Raw genomic sequence first — 15,386 nt, 5'->3', positions numbered from 1 at the left:
ACCACGAAATGGGTCAGGCTAAACAATGAGAATATAGTTGCTCGTGATTTGAGGCTGAGAAAGAGTCCGAAGCAAGGCGTGAGCAAGGTGACGCTTTCTTCCCCAAGACTATGGGTTCTGAGGCTGGCTGCTGGCAATCTTCCGTCCTTGATTGTCGCAGGGCAAGGGGCACGGCAGCGTCTCCTAGTCTCCTCCTTCTCTCCCAGGTTCCACTGAGGTTCAGCTTCTTGTTTCCTGCACCTCTCTCTCTCTGAATTTCACCCTGTTTACAAAGGACTCCAGTACTTGGATTAAAACACATCCTGATTGAGGCCACACCTTAACTGAAGAAACCTCATCAAACGTTCCTGTTTATAAGGTGTTCACACCCACAGGAACGGACTAGATTTAAGAACATGTTTTCTGGGGTATGTACTGCTTCAAACCACCACATCCAGCTTCCCCTGACTTTTCTTGACTCTAAGTCAAAGGGGAAGTAAGGGCTGGGAAAAGAAATGTAGAAGGGTGAATGAGCCACGTTTACACTGCAGGAAGTATAGAACCATTGTTCAGGGAGGAAACGTTGACCTTCTAAACTAGCGGCAGAGATCAGAAATTCCTATAGAGGAAAAAGGAATTGGCAGCAAGGCAAGATGAGGAACCTGAGCATCGTGTTGGGTCACAGAGTCAGTCGTGTGGTGACTGAAATAAGCTGCAGAGGCCTATTTCACTTTATTCTGGTCTATTAGGAACCTGAAGAAAGTCAATTAAGTTGCAACATCCAGTGAATAATAAAAGGTAGGTGTAAGTAGCTGAAGGGGCAGACTTCTAAATTATCTCTGGAGGGATAAGGTATAAGCAGCTATCAATGTATTTAAAAGCAGTAGAAGAAAAACACTAGAGATACAAGCTATATGCAAAATGACAAACAAGCACTTTATGTAGGTTTCTTACAGGATACACATCCTTTTGTTTTAGAGTCTCTTGTCTGCAGGTCAGTTTCCCAACCAGACTATGACCTTCTTTAGGTTGAGAAATTTATTCTATTCATTTTTGTTTCTTTAGCACTGAATTCAAGGTCTGGGCTTTAATAGGCATTCAATGTATGTTTCAAAATGAATGAATACACAAGTGCATGATTGTTTTCTAATTTCACAACTTCTATAATAAAAATGCATTTTTAGAAAAAGAATAAGTGGCTAAATGAATGCAGAGCTAAATGAAAGAATTAATGGGAAGATAGAAAATGTGGGGATTAATGGTAAATCATGTTTTAGTGTATTGGCTAAAAGAATAATAACCACGGAAACCTGTTCTGTAAATCTTTGCAGTATTTGGTATATTGAAATAGCATAGATGCCATAAGTACTTGCTATTCGTTGTCTGATTAGAATATAGTATCATATTTGGAAAGTTGCCTTTTTTTTTTAATGATTTATTTATTTATTTTTCCCCCTTCACCTCCTCCTGCCCTGCTGTTTTTGCCATCTGTGCTGTCTTTTCTTCTCATTTTCTCTCCTTTAAGATTCACCGGGATTGAAACCTGGAGACTCCTGATGTGGAGAGAGGTTCCCTGGCAATTGCCCCACCGCAGTTTCTCGTTTCTGCTGTGTTCCACCTTGACTCTCCCCTTGTCTTGTCTCTCTTACTGTTGCTTCATCATCTTGCACAGGCACTGGCTCACCATGCAGGTACTCGTGCAGCCACTGGTTCACACGTGGGTACTCTTTCTCTTTTTTTTCTTCAGGAGGCCCCAGGGATTGAACCCAGGTCCTCCCATATGGTAGGCAGAAGTTCTTTCACTTGAGTCATATCCACATCCTGGAAAGTTGCATTTTTAAGAACTTAAAAAAGCAAAAAGTTTCCAGAAAAATAATAAAACACTCAAATGTAAGAAAACAGAACATACAAGAAAACATGTAAACGATTATTTATTTCAAAGAAGAGGAGACCAAGAGTCTATTGAATAATAAATAGTCTTCACCTTCAGGAAAGGTTATATAGCAGACAAAGTCTATCTTCATGTGTGAAATGGGCCTAAATTGCAGAAAGAGAGATTTAAGAAGGACCACAAACAACACCAATGAAAGTTTCGGCATTTCTATTAAAACTGACAAATAGAGCCCGAAAGGTCGGACTTAGCATTTTAAGAGAAATAAAATCTGAGATAATAAGGAAAACTATCAAAAGCTTGGAAATAAAGCAAAGGATACTGCAAGCCCTTATAATGTAATGGGGAAACATTGTGTAACAGGCTCACGCAAGGATTATTTAAAGTACTAGCAGAATGTACCTTTGTTTGATTTACTGTTTTATATTGCTGAATGGCCAGACTCTGTGAAGTTAGATAACTTGCAGATTTCTGTTGATAGAAAAGACAATCCCAATGATTGCAGTTTTATTGCTATGTTGTACATTAACCTGTTTTATATCTAACTCTGCAATCTTATTTCAGCATTTTGTCTTTTATTCATTATAAATAACAAGACTTTCAAATCCAGCTTTTGATAAGATTTACCATCCTACTAATTTAGATTATTGCATACAAGTTATGTTTTTTAAGTTTATAAGTTTTTGAAAAGTATACTTTTACATAATGCTACTGTTCTATGATTTCCTTAAGTTAGTAACTTCATGATTTAAATAGAAATGAATGTAGGCAAAGGAAACTCTTCAATATCTATGTCTCATAGGAATTTTTAAAAATGAGAACATCAAAACAGTCAGAGACTCTTGTCAAATCTGGGAAAATTTGAGTATCAATTAAAATAATGAAAGTAAATCATACAAATAATTAAAATAAGAATCCATAAGTACATGCTGATATGATTGAATAAATGAATGAATGAATGAGGGAGAAGGAAAAACTCTACCTCACAAAATGTAGAAGGAATAAAGGATGTAGAATATTAACTTTTTACAACTGTAATTAAATAATAAGTAATTCAGACAGAATCATCAAGGGATACTAAACCTAGTAGGTTTATGAGAAACAGGATATTTATATACTCTCAAAGATTCTCTCCATAAATTAGTTATACATTACAAAATGATAAAAGGAAAATAGTGTCTTTAGGGCAGAGAAATTTGTCAGACACTAACATAACCTAAGTGATCAAAGTTAATATCATCAGTAAGAGGACAAATTGACCTCATATGCCTCCTGATAAGAAGCACCAAGGACACACCTTCCCCCAAAATACTCATAATGTAAACTTAATCAGAAGGAAATCTCAAACTGACCCAAATCGAGAGGCAATCTACAAAATAGTCAATATTCTTCAAAAATATTGATGTCATTTTTAGACAAAATTCTGAAATACTGCTGCAGATTTAAGGAAAACTAAAGAAATTTGACAACAAAATCTAATCTATAATCCTGGATTGGATCCTGGACCATGAGAAAGAAGATTATTGGAACAATTTGTGAAATTGCAAAATTTTAAAGTACTTGTGGATTAGATAACAAAGATTATATTGATGTTAAATCTCTTGATACAGATCATTCTACTGTTGTAAGAGAAAGTTCTTGTTCTTAGGAAATGCACACTGAAGAATTTAGGAGTAAAGAAGCATGATGCCTTCAATATACTCTCAGATGGCTCAGGAAATATTTCTATTTAAATATCTCTCTCAGGGAAACGGACTTTGGCCCAGTGGTTAGGGCGTCCGTCTACCATATGGGAGGTCCGCGGTTCAAACCCCGGGCCTCCTTGACCCGTGTGGAGCTGGCCCATGTGCAGTGCTGATGCACGCAAGGAGTGCCGTGCCACGCAGGGGTGTCCCCCGCGCAGGGGAGCCCCACGCGCAAGGAGTGCGCCCGTGAGGAAAGCCGCCCAGCGTGAAAAGAAAGAGCAGCCTGCCCAGGAATGGCGCCGCCCACACTTCCCGTGCCCGCTGACGACAACAGAAGCGGACAAAGAAACAAGACGCAGCAAATAGACACCAAGAACAGACAACCAGGGGAGGGGGGGAAATTAAATAAATAAATAAATCTTTAAATATCTCTCTCAATCTATCTCTCTATATAATTACATACAAATATACACATCTAGAAAGAGAAAGGGGTATATATTAATAATAGAGAAAGTTAACAAACTAGCCAATGATAAAACAAATCTTGCAAAATGCTAACAACTAGTGACTTTAAGTAAAAGATACAAAGTTTGTTGTAACATTCTTGCACATTTTTAGTAAGATTAAAATTATTTGAAAGTAAAAAGCAAAAAAATAAAAAACAAAGCTGGACGTTAGTGACTGATATCTAAGTAAACAGAAAATAGAGAATAATTTCCATGGTGTGCAATAAAAAAAAAAAAAAAATTTTAGGAACCTAATGGTAAATATTAAATAATAGAGAGCATTATATATTTGTTGGTAAAACAGAAAGCTCAATCATTCAATGATTCATATTTGCTGAATAGTTGTATTTTGAAAATACAAACATATGATGCCTAAGGAGCAATCATTTATGCAAGAACCCTAATTTCTGGAGATATTAAAAGCAAGGATGACCTCAATAGGACCTTTGAGTATCAGATATTCTCACAGACTAAGAATGATTCCTGGGAAGCGGATGTGGCTCAACTGATAGCGCGTCCGCCTACCATATAGGAGGTCCAGAGTTTGAACCCAGGGCCTCCTGACCCATGTGGTGAGCTGGCCCACACTGCAAGCCTACTGTTATATGATAATTCTGATAGAATCATGTTCTAAATGGCTGAGAAATACAACATTTTCTCAGTAGCTAAGAAAACAATAATGGACAATTTCAAGGTAAAAGAAGAATATTAATAGAAGAGAAGTTTATTGCTTTTTTTTATAAGCAGCTTAGGGAAAATGTTCATTTTGAATATGCTCTGAACACATTGGCAGGTCTGACAAGAATCCTAAATTATAAAAGGAATTTATTAATGAATTCACCACAGTGCTGAATTACCTTTGTAGAAAGAAGTTGCTAGGGGACTGAAAGAAAACAAATGTAATTGTGTCTTTTTAAAAGGTGATTGAAGCAATTAACATCAAATAAGTCATACAAATATTCTACAAAATAATGAAAACAAGGGAAGAAAACTGTGTACAAATGGATTATAGGTAATACGTCTCTACCAAGGTAAGTTCATGAGTGATAAAATAGATTATGTTTTCAAGGACAAGACCATCAGCACCCCCACTTGACCGTGAGCTTCTTGTGGGCAAGAACTATGTCATGCTCAACTAATAATAAAACACTAGATATTAAGCAAATATGCAGGAGTGAGGAAGGAAAGGAAAAATGGAAAGGAGGAAGGGAGAATGGATTAGTGGGGGAAATAGAATATATTAAATGAACATTAATGCACTACAGTTTGATTTTTACAAAACCTCATCTAATGTTTAATGAATGTCTATTTTATTTAAACTGAAAATGCAAGTAATAAAGCATAGTAGACCCTAAAAATGATTATAGCCTGATATCAGATAAATTCACTCTGCACTTTGCTGTTCAAATAGCATTAGGTAAAGTGAAAGGAAAAGAATGTTATTTAATTAAAACAGACTCCAGCACCTACAATCTGATCTATTGGACTTACCACACTCAGCTAAGATGGAGTTGAAGAAGGACAACCACCACACCATGGAGCCTAGAGTGATTACAACTGAAAATGGGAGGATTGCATCCAGCATCCATGTGGAATCTGAGCCTCCTCTTGACATAGAGGTGCAATGGACACAACCAATCCAATGTCCACATAGAAGAGGTGGCATTGGATTGGGAAAAGTGGACATGGTGGACGATGGGTATGGGGAAAGGCAGGAAGAGATGAGAGGTGGAGGCGTCTTTGGGACATGGAGCTGCCCTGGATGGTGCTTCAGAGGTAATCACCGGACATTGTAAATCCTCACAGGGCCCACTGGATGGAATGGAGGAGAGTATGGGCCATGATGTGAACCATTGTCTATGAGGTGCAGAGGTGCCCAAAGATGTACTTACCAAATCCAATGGATGTGTCATGATGATGGGAACGAGTGTTGTTGAGGGGGGGAGAGGGGGGGTGGGGGGGTGGGGTTGAATGGGACCTCACATATATATTTTTAATGTAATATTATTACAAAGTCAATAAAAAAAAAGAATAAAAAAATAAAAATAAAAATAAAAAATAAAAAAAAAATAATTAAAACAAATTTCAAACCATTAGAAAACATCATTTGAAGTTGATGAGAGAATGAATTGTTTACCCTCTCTGGTCCATATGAAAAGTATATATTCTTATTTCATGTATGAATTGGTCCCCAGTTAAGAAATGCAAACGAGCAGTATCTAACATGGCACCTTGATGATTGAGGAATATAAATGGGCAACTAAAGTTCAAAGTTGAATAAGTTTAATATACAAGCTTGACTTCCTGAAACAAATAAGCTCGTTAGAAAAAGGAAGGTGATAAATCATCTTCACCCTTTCTGAGTGGTTAAAGAAACATATCAGGTCTAAAAGGTTAACTTACAACATTTTGAATTTAAAAGGTCATGTGTGGCATCATCCTTAAAGAATATTAATAAATTCTCCACATCTATAAGACATGGTATATTCTGAGCTCCTCTCTGGTAGTATATTTTTTATTTGTTGCACATATGGTAACAAAGGGTTAAGAATTAACAAATAACTACAATTACTGAATCATTATATAGATGTCTTTTACTTCCGGGATATTATAAAATAGCCAAAGATTAATATCTGAGATTAGTGAAACTGACTAGACCGACCTCATCCTTTGTATATGGTCATTTCCAACTAAAAACTTGCCACTGTGATCATTATTCCAGATTGATTTTACCCTTGCATATGAACATTTCTATTGAAAGGGTGAACACTCCACCCTCCTCTGTTTAATATCTATATGAAAAACCTTGTATCGAACCTTTGTTCTGTACCCCCTACCCCAGATGCCTTGATCTCTAATAATGATTGCCTTGTAATTGTATTAATAATAACCCTGTGACTCACACTGATTTGGTACCCACCCCCCATGCTGTTCAGCCCTTTAATGTTTATTAATGAAGGAAGCTGTGCCAATTCCACCCCAATTACTCATTAGCATAAACTTCTAAGCCTGATATTATAAAATTCAAGATTACTGCAGTTCCCGGAAGCAGTTTTTGGGTCATTAAGGTGACTTTTCTCCTTTGCTTGCGCAAACTCTTTCTTTCTTTGAAACCCTAGTGTCTCAGGAATTGGTCTTTAAAGTGCATCAGTAGGAAATAAACTGTTTTTGCTCTCTATCAATATCTTAAAAAAAAAAATGTGTGTCTTTTAAATCATCTGAAAAGCACCAGGTATGCTCTGGATAAAAAAAAAAATCATAAAACATAAAGTGATTCTTAAAACCCAAGAATAATCTATGCCACATGCTGCTGCATGTAGCAAGTAAAACTTGCTACAACTATTAATAGCCTAACAGAAGATAATCAGAATAATCAAAATAATCAGACCAACTCATTTCATAACCTGTGGGGGATTATTGTGGATACACAGACTTAAAATAACTATCATGAAAATTGACCAAAACACTTCAACTATTGCCACACTATTCTTACATAGCAATACATTTTTAAAAATTCCTCTCTGCTTTTAGAAATGTTATAGCAAGGCATCTTGCAGGTGCTACTTAAAGAACAAAAGAATTTTGATGTGAACCATCCTACCAGCTAGAGAAGACCCAAAAATATCCTTCCAACTGCAAATTGACAATTTAAGATAACTCTTCCTTCCTCCATACTCCTTCATCTAGGTTTCTTAAATTTACTGGCAAGTCTGTACTCCTTTGAATGATTTCTGTGATTGAAAACTGACCCATGAATAGCGAAAGCAGAAAGGAAATCATGAGAACAGGACATTAGAGATAGGAAGTGAGCACTTGTAGTAATTTCACTTGTTCCATCACAATTGAAGGCCTCTCCCTAAATCGGATATCCCTCATTTACAAGGATGAAGGACCTCAGAAGATGACTGGCTGTTGAAGCAATTGTTACTCACACCTGCACTTGGGTGTGGCTTGGTGCAATTACCTACTAAGTCTGTGGAGAGCTTGAAATGTTTGACTATTCAACCTACACTGAATGCAATGACTTTAAATCTAAGGCCTTTATAAAAGGAGAGAGAGATTGACTGGCATCAAATAGAAAATTTTGCCGAGATACTGAAAAACATTTCCCCTTGTAGGTTCACTAAGAGAAGATACGCTCCTCTACCAGAGATTTTGCTTCTTTTAGCATAGGTCTCTTGTCATCTGAAAATAGTCTGTTGGGTTTTAAAGCATTACCACTATTTACATTAATCTCAGAAGGGAATTGACTGCCTAATTATGATATTGATATTTTCTTTGTCAAAATTAGGTGAAAGCACTAATTTGATTCACAGTTGTGGCAGGTTTGTATAGACTTTAGTAAACTTTAATTGCTTATAAATATTGGATTATAGGACCACGAGCCTCCACGAGAATACTATTCAGCCCCACATGCCCACAAACTTGGCAATATGTTGTCCATCTCCTGAGTATCATTCATTCCAAATGGCCCAGAGGTTAAGAAAGAAAGGAATAACATATGGCTCAGAGAACTAAAGTCCATTTTTGCTGTTGACAACACCTAATGAGTTATTGTCGGGAAAAAATAATTGTCAATAAGCCTGTTCATCCTTAATAATAAAATTGAAATACAAAGTGAGCACATCTCAATGCTCTGTAATCTTATTGTGAAAGTTAGATCCTATTTAAATGATGCTCATGACTCCATGGTCAGCCCTACAGTATGTGGCAGCTTGAAGTGGGGGAGGCTGAGTCTGATGCGCTCTATAGCTATGGGATATTTATCTACACACGCCATCAGCACATAGCTGCCTATGTGACCTAGACACAAGTTAAAGATTAACAACCCTCCCTAGAGAGGAAAGAATGTATAGATGGTTGTAAATCGTAAACTCCTCAGAGAAGTAAAACTTCATTCCTGCAATAACAGCACCAGACCCCAAAAGTGCATGTCTCAGGACCCTAGTAGAAAGTCTGTTCTCATACCCTATGGCATGTCTTTGTCCTGAAGCCCCTTATATCGCCCCTCATCTTCTCACCCCTCTGTGGAACACTACCTTCAATCTTGTCTGTAAGTCCAATCATAGTTACAACTATGGTTACTGAAACACAATATAGACGCATTTTCTTACTTTTCCAGAATATTATGAATAGCCAAAAGTTAATACCTGAATGACTGAAATTCACTACACTGACCTTAACCCTGTTTATGGTTATTTCAAAACTAGGCTCGCTTTGCGCATGCTTACTTTTGTGGTGGTTATTCTTGAGTGAATTTACCTTTATTTATGGTTATTTCCAAACTAGGCTCACTCTGGTATATGCTTACATTGTGACGGCAACCACTCCACCCTCCCCTGTCTGAATCCATTAAAAATCCCTGCTCCCCTTGCTCAGGGAAGGCAGATTTGAGCCATCCCTGTCCCCTGTCCTTCTGCCAATGTTAACAAACCTGCTCTCTCTCATGACCATCCCAGTGTGGATGCCAATGAATCTGCTCTGGGCAGCAATCCAGAGGGACCCTGTGGGGTTTCCTTCACAGTGCTGGCACATAGTAAGCCCGTTTAATGTTTGCTACTATGTAATTACTAACTCTTTACCTGGCCCCTCATCTGTGAAGTAGGTGATTTGTGTTACTACTAAATGAGATAATGCAGATAAAGAAATTCTTAACACAGTTCCAGGCACACAGCAAGAACTCAAGAGATGGTAGCTACTATTTTTAGGGGGAGAGGGTAGCAGGGGCTAACGAAAAAGAGCTTAGAACTGCACTAATGTATCTCATATGAGAGATTGGTGTAGTTAACATTTTTTCTTAAATTAATGAGATGCAGAAATAAAATTTCCCTTGACCCTAGCAATCTTTTTCGTTGGGTTTGATCTGTAAGCAGAATACCAGTCCCTATGAGAGGGAGATAGCAAGGGAGTTTGACCTCCCAGTGGTGGCATACAAAATTGAGTTTCAAGGAAAACCAAGGAGGGAGGGAGTGTAGCTCAGTGGTTGGCGCCTGCTTCCCATGTAAAAGGTCCTGGGTTCAATCCCTGGTACCTCTTAAAAAAGAAACAAACAACAACAACGACAAAAGCAACACTTATCTATGCTTAATTTGTATTTCATATGAGATATTCTGATACATGTTTTATGATTAAATGCTGACATTTAAACAACTTGATAGAAAAAGATTATTTGTCTGCTCTTATGTTCAAATAATTCCTTTTTTTTTTTAAGTTGGAAAATAAAAAAACCACAAGACCCTGGTTGCTGTATGGGAATGAATTAAAGGAGAGCAGAAGTGGATGCAGGAGGCTAATTAAGAGGCTACTGCGGTCACCCAGGAAAGAGATGCCAGTGACTTGGACTAGAGTGGTAGATGGATACAGTAGTGCCAATGCTATCCATGGTTTACAATCCGGTTATTGTTGATGGAATGGAAGTAATGGTGAGATGGTGAGGACAAGTGATTTGCCCATAAGGCTTCGTGAGGAAGGAGAAAGAGTGGAGGCTCACACAACAGCAGAAAGCAACAACCCGAGAAACAATGGACGACGGCTAAGAGCAAGACCACACTGAAAAAGCATGCAGCAGGGTAGACCTGCTGGGAGAATGTAAGTGCTCAGGACTTCCCAGGAAAATTTGGGGGTAGGAGGTGGGGATTAGGGGTGGGAGCATAAGAATAGAGCCTGGAGTTTTTACAGTAATTGGGGTGGGGGGTTGAATCATTTAATCGGACCCACTGGAATGCAAGAGCAGCTCGAACTGGCTTGCGAGAACTGTTTACAAAATTTTCAGGAATTTCTAAAGCCAGTTCATGTCCCATTGACAGCTTGAAATTGCCCACGGTTGGGAATATTTACACCACAGAAACTGGTGGCTATAAATCAGGGCTTTCTACCAACTCTGCCATCCCCACCCCACCACCCTGCAGTCTGTGTCGTTAAATATTTACCAGTAAACCACTAACTGAACACCACAAGATTGGAAGACCTTAAACTTTAGAAGACATTTGAGTTACAAAATCAGCTGATCATATTCTCTACCAACCAAACTTCCTAATTCCTATTATGGTTTTTTTGACATTCATATTTCAATAGTCTTTTATTTTCTGAGCACATATTTTGTGGGAAGCATTTTGGGTCACAGGAAAAGTTAGTTCAGAACTTAATACTTGGGAAGCAGATTTGGCTCAACCGATAGAGCGTCCATCTACCTTATGGAGGGTCCAGGGCTTGATCCCCAGGACCTCCTGACCCGTTTGGTAAGCTGGCCCACACACAGTGCTGCTGTGTGCAAGGAGTGCCGTGCCACACAGGGGCACGCCCCTATGTAGGGGTGCCCCAAACACAAGGAGTATGCCCCACAAGGAGAGCCACCCTGCGTGAAAAAAATGCAGCCCACTCTGGAGTGGCACCCCACACATGGAGAGCTGACACAGCAAGATGATACAACAAAAAAGAGATGCAGTTTCCCAGTGTCACTGGATAGTGCAAGTGGATGCAGAAGAACATACAGCGAATGGACACAGAGAGCAGACAATGGGGGGGGGAGTGGAGGAAGGGGAGAGAAATAAATTTTTTAAAAAAGAATTTAACACTTCACAGAGCACTAGGCTGTAAAAGAATAAGCTCATATCCAAATAAGTAAGGGTTGACTTAATTTATTCTTCTGATAAATATTTTATAATACTTACATGACGCAATCCTCTTCTGATTGGATTACCAATAACCACTGTATATCAATAATAATATAAAAATGCAATATAAGTAACGGCTTTACCATAATTTCATCAAATCTTATATCTCTGTTGGCAACAAAGAACAATCTATGACCTACTAGAGAAGCAAAAAGGAGAAAATATTAAATCTAGAATTACAGCTCCTAGAGATAATCACTATGCTCTCCTTCACTCAGTCCACTCCAGACACACTGGCCTCTTCCTTGGTGTTCCTCACCAAACCAAGAATATCTTGTGGCCTGAAAACCTGTTTTCTAACTGCTTCCTCATTTGGAGCTCTCTTGTCCCAGATATTCACAAGATTATCTCCTTTACCTCCTACTCAGTAAGGACCAGTGTGGCAGTTTGAGATTATTTTATGAATCCCAAAGAGAGAAAAATTAAGTTTCTAAACTAATCTATTCCTCTGGGTGTGATCCCCTTTGATTGCATAAAATGCATTGAGAGGCCTCTGATTAAATTTATTTGATAAAATCAACTTAGGGCTTCTGATTGGGCCATCTCAGCAAGGTGTAACTCAGGTTGAGCTCCTGCCCTCTTGGTCAGCTGATACAAATGGACACTCACTCAAGAAGACACACCAGAAGAGAGAGATCTCTGTAGTGTTTGATCCTGGGGTCCCAGGGAGAGATGAGCCATTTGTTTGATAGTTTGCAGCTGAGCGACGGAGCAAGCCTGGAAAGAAATAAACCCTATGCCCAAGACTCACATAGGATGTCCTGAGAGACAAGCCCAATGCCAGCCTACAGCTGAGATCAGAAGGAGCTGGGCCCATGGAAGCTGAAGAGGAAGAGGAGGCCCAGGAAGGAGAGGCCAGGCAGAGACCAGCTTCAACACGAGGCAACTGACTTTGGTGTGAAGGTAATAGTTAGACTCTTCGTGGCCTTGCTTTTACCCCAAATAATTTTATTTTCACCCCAAATAAATACAGATTTCTGGTACTTTGCAGCAGCACCCCTTTGGCTGACTAATACAACAAAACAATGGAGGAAGCACAGCCTCCTCCTCTGACGCCCCACATCCTTATACTACTCTGGGTTTTTTTCCTATAAAATATAACACCTTCAAACATATGCTATTTATTTATTATGTGTATCTGTAGAATACAGGCTTCATAAGGGGGATATTTGTTTGGTTCAATTCGTTTAGTGAAATAATAGCTAGATACAAGATAACTCTGGGACTATATCAAAATATGATTAAAACAGAATTGTAGATTCAGAAAAAACTATAGAACAAAATAAAGTGAGTTAAACAAGAGTACAAAAGCAGCTCTGTCTGTAAGTTAATTAAGCCTCAATAAGAAATTTACTCAAAACGAGTAGAGAAAGGAATGGAAAAATAGGTAGAAAGGGCTCCAAGTAGACGAGAAATCAGAAAATCTCCACATAAATCTCTACCCTGCCACTTACTAACTATGCAACTTCAGGGCAATCACATTCATGAATTGGCCACAGCATGGAATATTTTAGAAGGTGTCTATTTTTTTAATCTGCAAAATGGGAATAACCATATGTTTCTTTCAAGTTTCTTTTTCAAGTAGTTATTGTCAGGCTTGTAGAAAAATGGGAATAACCACAGCTTTCTTTTATGGTTCTTTCTCAAGTAGTTTTTGTAAGGCTTGTAGGTAAATGCTCCTTGTATCTTATAAAGTGCTTTATGAATATTTTATTTTAATGTTCTGGTGCTAAAATATTGCCTAATATTTTTGCTTTTCTTGGCTCTCAATTGGTAATTGGCAGTTAGCACATAGAATGCCCTGGAGCAGTCATCACTCAGGAGAAGAAAAATTGATCCCTGCCCCTCTACCTTAGCTCTCTAAATAGAAACACAGAAAAGCAAGCGGGTGATGGGAGGGGTCTCAGGTGAAATAACTGCCTTCTGCAAAGTCCCAGCAAACAGCCTTCAGGATGCAAAAGATCTTTGTGACTGGCCAAAGAAAGACATGGAATGTTCCCAAAGAGTGAATGTGTCCAATCCTCGTATAAATGATGACAAAGCATATTTAGTGAAGTCTTAAATAAAGAAGCTGCCTTTTTCTTTTTTTCCAAAAATTTAATTAATTAATTTATTTCTCCCCACCCCCTCATTGTTTGCATGTGCTGTGTCTGTTTGTTGTGTACTGGTCTTCTCTTTTTTTTTAGGAAGCTCTGTTAATCCATCCCTGACCTCCCATGTGGTAGGCAGGAGCTCAGTTGCCTGAGCCACATCTGCTTACCTGCCTATTTCTATGTAAACACCTAAGCTATATTATTTCTCTTGATTAATCAGAGTATCAACTAATAGCCCCACAACTGGTATCTTAAAAATTCAGCAATACTGGAAGATATTATTTTCTTTATTTAAAGCCTTTCCTACAGCGTAGCTTAAAATTTGTTTTATGAGTTTTGAAACATATCAGAAGCTCGATAAAGAAATTTGTAAACAGAGATAAATAAATATGTGAAGATCTTACAACCTGCTCCCCTGGCATTTGTATTTCTTTACTCCAGAGACACCTCGGTTTTCAGTGGTGCTAGTGCCCTCTACTGGTCAGTGTAGTGCCTGCAGTTTTATTAAGTAATTCTCTGACCTCAAAACATGAAATCACTGACTTCCCAAAAGATTTAAAAAAAGAAAAAGAAAAAAAAAAAAAAACCCAGCCTACCAATAGCAATAGAATCACCCTTTTTTTTTAAAAAGGGCTGCATCCAGAATAAAATACATATAGAACAAGATAAATAAAATAAACTATTAGAAATAAACTAGTAGAAAGAGCTTTGTACATTAATGTCATCTCAAATAAAATTTGGAGAAAAGAAGAGATTTTTGACCAGAGGTTCTTTGCCTTTCCTGGGTCACAGATGGAGTTAAGTATTTCATGAAAGCTAGGGCTTCTCTTCTCAGAAAAAAAAAAAAAATGTGCATACACCAAAAATTTCAGGGGTTCACATAAACTTGAGGCTTGGGGCTTATCTAGATCTATATACATACCAGGTTCCATGGGTTAACAATCCTACCTGAAATATTGAATTTAAAAAGCAAGTGGGATAAAGATACATATAGTATGACCATGCAAACTAAGAATTTATTTATTCTTATATATCTACATATAATTTCTATATTTCCATAGTTTTATACAAACCATGGGAATGATAAACACTGAATTCATGATAATGGTTATCTCACATAGCAAGGGAAAGTATTGGGATGGGGGGGATAAAGGTAACCTCAGTTATATCTACAATATTTCTTTTCCTCAGAACCTGTTCAAGGACACATGGCATAATATCGTTTTAATAAAACTTGATGCTAGATATATAGATAATGGATTTTCATTTCTTTTTTCTCCATCCTTGCCTATATATCTGATGTATTTCCAATTTTTAAAGTTAAATTAAAAAGTTGAAATTATTATAATAATGTATGATCTATTTCCATTGCCATGGAAAACAGGTTAATTTTCTAAAACATATAAGAGCAAGTTCATGTTCTGAGAAGCATATTTAATTCTACATTGTATAAAAACATCCAAGCTTATTTTACCAATTTTTAAATATAAGCTAAACTAATATTATAAAGGAAAGCATTGTTCATTCCACAGAATTTTTAGATAGAGAACCTGTGGTTT

The sequence above is a fragment of the Dasypus novemcinctus genome, chromosome 7 (assembly GCF_030445035.2).
Source record: "Dasypus novemcinctus isolate mDasNov1 chromosome 7, mDasNov1.1.hap2, whole genome shotgun sequence".
NCBI classification, from domain to species: Eukaryota; Metazoa; Chordata; class Mammalia; order Cingulata; family Dasypodidae; genus Dasypus; species Dasypus novemcinctus.
This window is presented reverse-complemented; position numbering follows the sequence as displayed.